The sequence below is a fragment of the Pseudophryne corroboree genome, unplaced genomic scaffold (genome assembly GCF_028390025.1).
Source record: "Pseudophryne corroboree isolate aPseCor3 unplaced genomic scaffold, aPseCor3.hap2 scaffold_350, whole genome shotgun sequence".
Taxonomy (NCBI): Eukaryota; Metazoa; Chordata; class Amphibia; order Anura; family Myobatrachidae; genus Pseudophryne; species Pseudophryne corroboree.
Window position 1 is genome coordinate 47,852 of NW_026970011.1, and position 6,066 is coordinate 53,917.

A 6,066-nucleotide genomic window follows, 5' to 3' on the forward strand; every position below is an offset into this window, starting at 1 on the left:
TCGTTTGGGAGAAAAATGCAAAGGTACAATACAGCTTTTCCTTGCCGATATCTCTCTTTTGCAAAAAGATAGGCATTGGAAAATTCAGGGCTATGACGTGTAGATGAAGCACTAACAGGAGGCTTTAAAATTTTCATTCTAGTGTCTTTCGTTTGGGAGAAAAATGCAAAGGTACAATACAGCTTTTCCTTGCCGATATCTCTCTTTTGCAAAGAGATAGGCATTGGAAAATTCAGGGCTATAACGTGTAGATGAAGCACTAACAGTAGACTTTAAAATTTTCATTCTAGTGTCTTTCGTTTGGGAGAAAAATGCAAAGGTACAATACAGCTTTTCCTTGCCAATATCTCTCTTTTGCAAAGAGCTAGGCATTGGAAAATTCAGGGCTATAACGTGTAGATGAAGCACTAACAGGAGGCTTTAAAATTTTCATTCTAGTGTCTTTCGTTTGGGAGAAAAATGCAAAGGTACAATACAGTTTTTCCTTGCCGATATCTCTCTTTTGCAAAGAGATAGGCATTGGAAAATTCAGGGCTATAACGTTTAGATGAAGCACTAACAGGAGGCTTTAAAATTTTCATTCTAGTGTCTTTCGTTTGGGAGAAAAATGCAAAGGTACAATACAGCTTTTCCTTGCCGATATCTCTCTTTTGCAAAGAGATAGGCATTTGAAAATTCAGGGCTATAACGTGTAGATGAAGCACTAACAGGAGGCTTTAAAATTTTCATTCTAGTGTCCTTCGTTTGGGAGAAAAATGCAAAGGTACATTACAGCTTTTCCTTGCCGATATCTCTCTTTTGCAAAGAGATAGGCATTGGAAAATTCAGGGCTATAACGTGTAGATGAAGCACTAACAGGAGGCTTTAAAATTTTCATTCTAGTGTCTTTCGTTTGGGAGAAAAATGCAAAGGTACAATACAGCTTTTCCTTGCCAATATCTCTCTTTTGCAAAGAGCTAGGCATTGGAAAATTCAGGGCTATAACGTGTAGATGAAGCACTAACAGGAGGCTTTAAAATTTTCATTCTAGTGTCTTTCGTTTGGGAGAAAAATGCAAAGGTACAATACAGCATTTCCTTGCCGATATCTCTCTTTTGCAAAGAGATAGGCATTGGAAAATTCAGGGCTATTACGTGTAGATGAAGCACTAAAAGGAGGCTTTAAAATTTTCATTCTAGTGTCTTTCGTTTGGGAGAAAAATGTAAAAGTACAATGCAGCTTTTCCTTGCCGATATCTCTCTTTTGCAAAGAGATAGGCATTGGAAAATTCAGGGCTATAACGTGTAGATGAAGCACTAACAGGAGGCTTTAAAATTTTCATTCTAGTGTCTTTCGTTTGGGAGAAAAATGCAAAGGTACAATACAGTTTTTCCTTGCCGATATCTCTCTTTTGCAAAGAGATAGGCATTGGAAAATTCAGGGCTATAACGTGTAGATGAAGCACTAATAGGAGGCTTTAAAATTTTCATTCTAGTGTCCTTCGTTTGGGAGAAAAATGCAAAGGTACAATACAGCTTTTCCTTGCCGATATCTCTCTTTTGCAAAAAGATAGGCATTGGAAAATTCAGGGCTATAACGTGTAGATGAAGCACTAACAGGAGGCTTTAAAATTTTCATTCTAGTGTCTTTCGTTTGGGAGAAAAATGCAAAGGTACAATACAGCTTTTCCTTGCCGATATCTCTCTTTTGCAAAGAAATAGGCATTGGAAAATTCAGGGCTATAACGTGTAGATGAAGCACTAACAGGAGGCTTTAAAATTTTCATTCTAGTGTCTTTCGTTTGGGAGAAAAATGCAAAGTTACAATACAGCATTTCCTTGCCGATATCTCTCTTTTGCAAAGAGATAGGCATTGGAAAATTCAGGGCTATAACGTGTAGATGAAGCACTAACAGGAGGCTTTAAAATGTTCATTCTAGTGTCTTTCGTTTGGGAGAAAAATGCAAAGGTACAATACAGTTTTTCCTTGCCGATATCTCTCTTTTGCAAAGAGATAGGCATTGGAAAATTCAGGGCTATAACGTGTAGATGAAGCACTAATAGGAGGCTTTAAAATTTTCATTCTAGTGTCCTTCGTTTGGGAGAAAAATGCAAAGGTACAATACAGCTTTTCCTTGCCGATATCTCTCTTTTGCAAAAAGATAGGCATTGGAAAATTCAGGGCTATAACGTGTAGATGAAGCACTAACAGGAGGCTTTAAAATTTTCATTCTAGTGTCTTTCGTTTGGGAGAAAAATGCAAAGGTACTATACAGCTTTTCCTTGCCGATATCTCTCTTTTGCAAAGAGATAGGCATTGGAAAATTCAGGGCTATAACGTGTAGATGAAGCACTAACAGGAGGCTTTAAAATTTTCATTCTAGTGTCTTTCGTTTGGGAGAAAAATGCAAAGGTACAATACAGCTTTTCCTTGCCGATATCTCTCTTTTGCAAAGAGATAGGCATGAGAAAATTCAGGGCTATAACGTGTATATGAAGCACTAACAGGAGGCTTTAAAATTTTCATTCTAGTGTCTTTCGTTTGGGAGAAAAATGCAAAGGTACAATACAGCTTTTCCTTGCCGATATCTCTCTTTTGCAAAGAAATAGGCATTGGAAAATTCAGGGCTATAACGTGTAGATGAAGCACTAACAGGAGGCTTTAAAATTTTCATTCTAGTGTCTTTCGTTTGGGAGAAAAATGCAAAGTTACAATACAGCATTTCCTTGCCGATATCTCTCTTTTGCAAAGAGATAGGCATTGGAAAATTCAGGGCTATAACGTGTAGATGAAGCACTAACAGGAGGCTTTAAAATGTTCATTCTAGTGTCTTTCGTTTGGGAGAAAAATGCAAAGGTACAATACAGTTTTTCCTTGCCGATATCTCTCTTTTGCAAAGAGATAGGCATTGGAAAATTCAGGGCTATAACGTGTAGATGAAGCACTAATAGGAGGCTTTAAAATTTTCATTCTAGTGTCCTTCGTTTGGGAGAAAAATGCAAAGGTACAATACAGCTTTTCCTTGCCGATATCTCTCTTTTGCAAAAAGATAGGCATTGGAAAATTCAGGGCTATAACGTGTAGATGAAGCACTAACAGGAGGCTTTAAAATTTTCATTCTAGTGTCTTTCGTTTGGGAGAAAAATGCAAAGGTACTATACAGCTTTTCCTTGCCGATATCTCTCTTTTGCAAAGAGATAGGCATTGGAAAATTCAGGGCTATAACGTGTAGATGAAGCACTAACAGGAGGCTTTAAAATTTTCATTCTAGTGTCTTTCGTTTGGGAGAAAAATGCAAAGGTACAATACAGCTTTTCCTTGCCGATATCTCTCTTTTGCAAAGAGATAGGCATGAGAAAATTCAGGGCTATAACGTGTATATGAAGCACTAACAGGAGGCTTTAAAATTTTCATTCTAGTGTCTTTCGTTTGGGAGAAAAATGCAAAGGTACAATACAGCTTTTCCTTGCCAATATCTCTCTTTTGCAAAGAGCTAGGCATTGGAAAATTCAGGGCTATAACGTGTAGATGAAGCACTAACAGGAGGCTTTAAAATTTTCATTCTAGTGTCTTTCGTTTGGGAGAAAAATGCAAAGGTACAATACAGTTTTTCCTTGCCGATATCTCTCTTTTGCAAAGAGATAGGCATTGGAAAATTCAGGGCTATAACGTTTAGATGAAGCACTAACAGGAGGCTTTAAAATTTTCATTCTAGTGTCTTTCGTTTGGGAGAAAAATGCAAAGGTACAATACAGCTTTTCCTTGCCGATATCTCTCTTTTGCAAAGAGATAGGCATTTGAAAATTCAGGGCTATAACGTGTAGATGAAGCACTAACAGGAGGCTTTAAAATTTTCATTCTAGTGTCCTTCGTTTGGGAGAAAAATGCAAAGGTACATTACAGCTTTTCCTTGCCGATATCTCTCTTTTGCAAAGAGATAGGCATTGGAAAATTCAGGGCTATAACGTGTAGATGAAGCACTAACAGGAGGCTTTAAAATTTTCATTCTAGTGTCTTTCGTTTGGGAGAAAAATGCAAAGGTACAATACAGCTTTTCCTTGCCAATATCTCTCTTTTGCAAAGAGCTAGGCATTGGAAAATTCAGGGCTATAACGTGTAGATGAAGCACTAACAGGAGGCTTTAAAATTTTCATTCTAGTGTCTTTCGTTTGGGAGAAAAATGCAAAGGTACAATACAGCATTTCCTTGCCGATATCTCTCTTTTGCAAAGAGATAGGCATTGGAAAATTCAGGGCTATTACGTGTAGATGAAGCACTAAAAGGAGGCTTTAAAATTTTCATTCTAGTGTCTTTCGTTTGGGAGAAAAATGTAAAAGTACAATGCAGCTTTTCCTTGCCGATATCTCTCTTTTGCAAAGAGATAGGCATTGGAAAATTCAGGGCTATAACGTGTAGATGAAGCACTAACAGGAGGCTTTAAAATTTTCATTCTAGTGTCTTTCGTTTGGGAGAAAAATGCAAAGGTACAATACAGTTTTTCCTTGCCGATATCTCTCTTTTGCAAAGAGATAGGCATTGGAAAATTCAGGGCTATAACGTGTAGATGAAGCACTAATAGGAGGCTTTAAAATTTTCATTCTAGTGTCCTTCGTTTGGGAGAAAAATGCAAAGGTACAATACAGCTTTTCCTTGCCGATATCTCTCTTTTGCAAAAAGATAGGCATTGGAAAATTCAGGGCTATAACGTGTAGATGAAGCACTAACAGGAGGCTTTAAAATTTTCATTCTAGTGTCTTTCGTTTGGGAGAAAAATGCAAAGGTACAATACAGCTTTTCCTTGCCGATATCTCTCTTTTGCAAAGAAATAGGCATTGGAAAATTCAGGGCTATAACGTGTAGATGAAGCACTAACAGGAGGCTTTAAAATTTTCATTCTAGTGTCTTTCGTTTGGGAGAAAAATGCAAAGTTACAATACAGCATTTCCTTGCCGATATCTCTCTTTTGCAAAGAGATAGGCATTGGAAAATTCAGGGCTATTACGTGTAGATGAAGCACTAAAAGGAGGCTTCAAAATTTTCATTCTAGTGTCTTTCGTTTGGGAGAAAAATGTAAAAGTACAATGCAGCTTTTCCTTGCCGATATCTCTCTTTTGCAAAGAGATAGGCATTGGAAAATTCAGGGCTATAACGTGTAGATGAAGCACTAACAGGAGGCTTTAAAATGTTCATTCTAGTGTCTTTCGTTTGGGAGAAAAATGCAAAGGTACAATACAGTTTTTCCTTGCCGATATCTCTCTTTTGCAAAGAGATAGGCATTGGAAAATTCAGGGCTATAACGTGTAGATGAAGCACTAATAGGAGGCTTTAAAATTTTCATTCTAGTGTCCTTCGTTTGGGAGAAAAATGCAAAGGTACAATACAGCTTTTCCTTGCCGATATCTCTCTTTTGCAAAAAGATAGGCATTGGAAAATTCAGGGCTATAACGTGTAGATGAAGCACTAACAGGAGGCTTTAAAATTTTCATTCTAGTGTCTTTCGTTTGGGAGAAAAATGCAAAGGTACTATACAGCTTTTCCTTGCCGATATCTCTCTTTTGCAAAGAGATAGGCATTGGAAAATTCAGGGCTATAACGTGTAGATGAAGCACTAACAGGAGGCTTTAAAATTTTCATTCTAGTGTCTTTCGTTTGGGAAAAAAATGCAAAGGTGCAATACAGCTTTTCCTTGCCGATATCTCTCTTTTGCAAAGAGATAGGCATGAGAAAATTCAGGGCTATAACGTGTATATGAAGCACTAACAGGAGGCTTTAAAATTTTCATTCTAGTGTCTTTCGTTTGGGAGAAAAATGCAAAGGTACAATACAGCTTTTCCTTGCCGATATCTCTCTTTTGCTAAGAGAGGCATTGGAAAATTCAGGGCTATAACGTGTAGATGAAGCACTAACAGGAGGCTTTAAAATTTTCATTCTAGTGTCCTTCGTTTGGGAGAAAAATGCAAAGGTACAATACAGCTTTTCCTTGCCGATATCTCTCTTTTGCAAAGAGCTAGGCATTGGAAAATTCAGGGCTATAACGTGTAGATGAAGCACTAACAGGAGGCTTTAAAATTTTCATTCTAGTGTCTT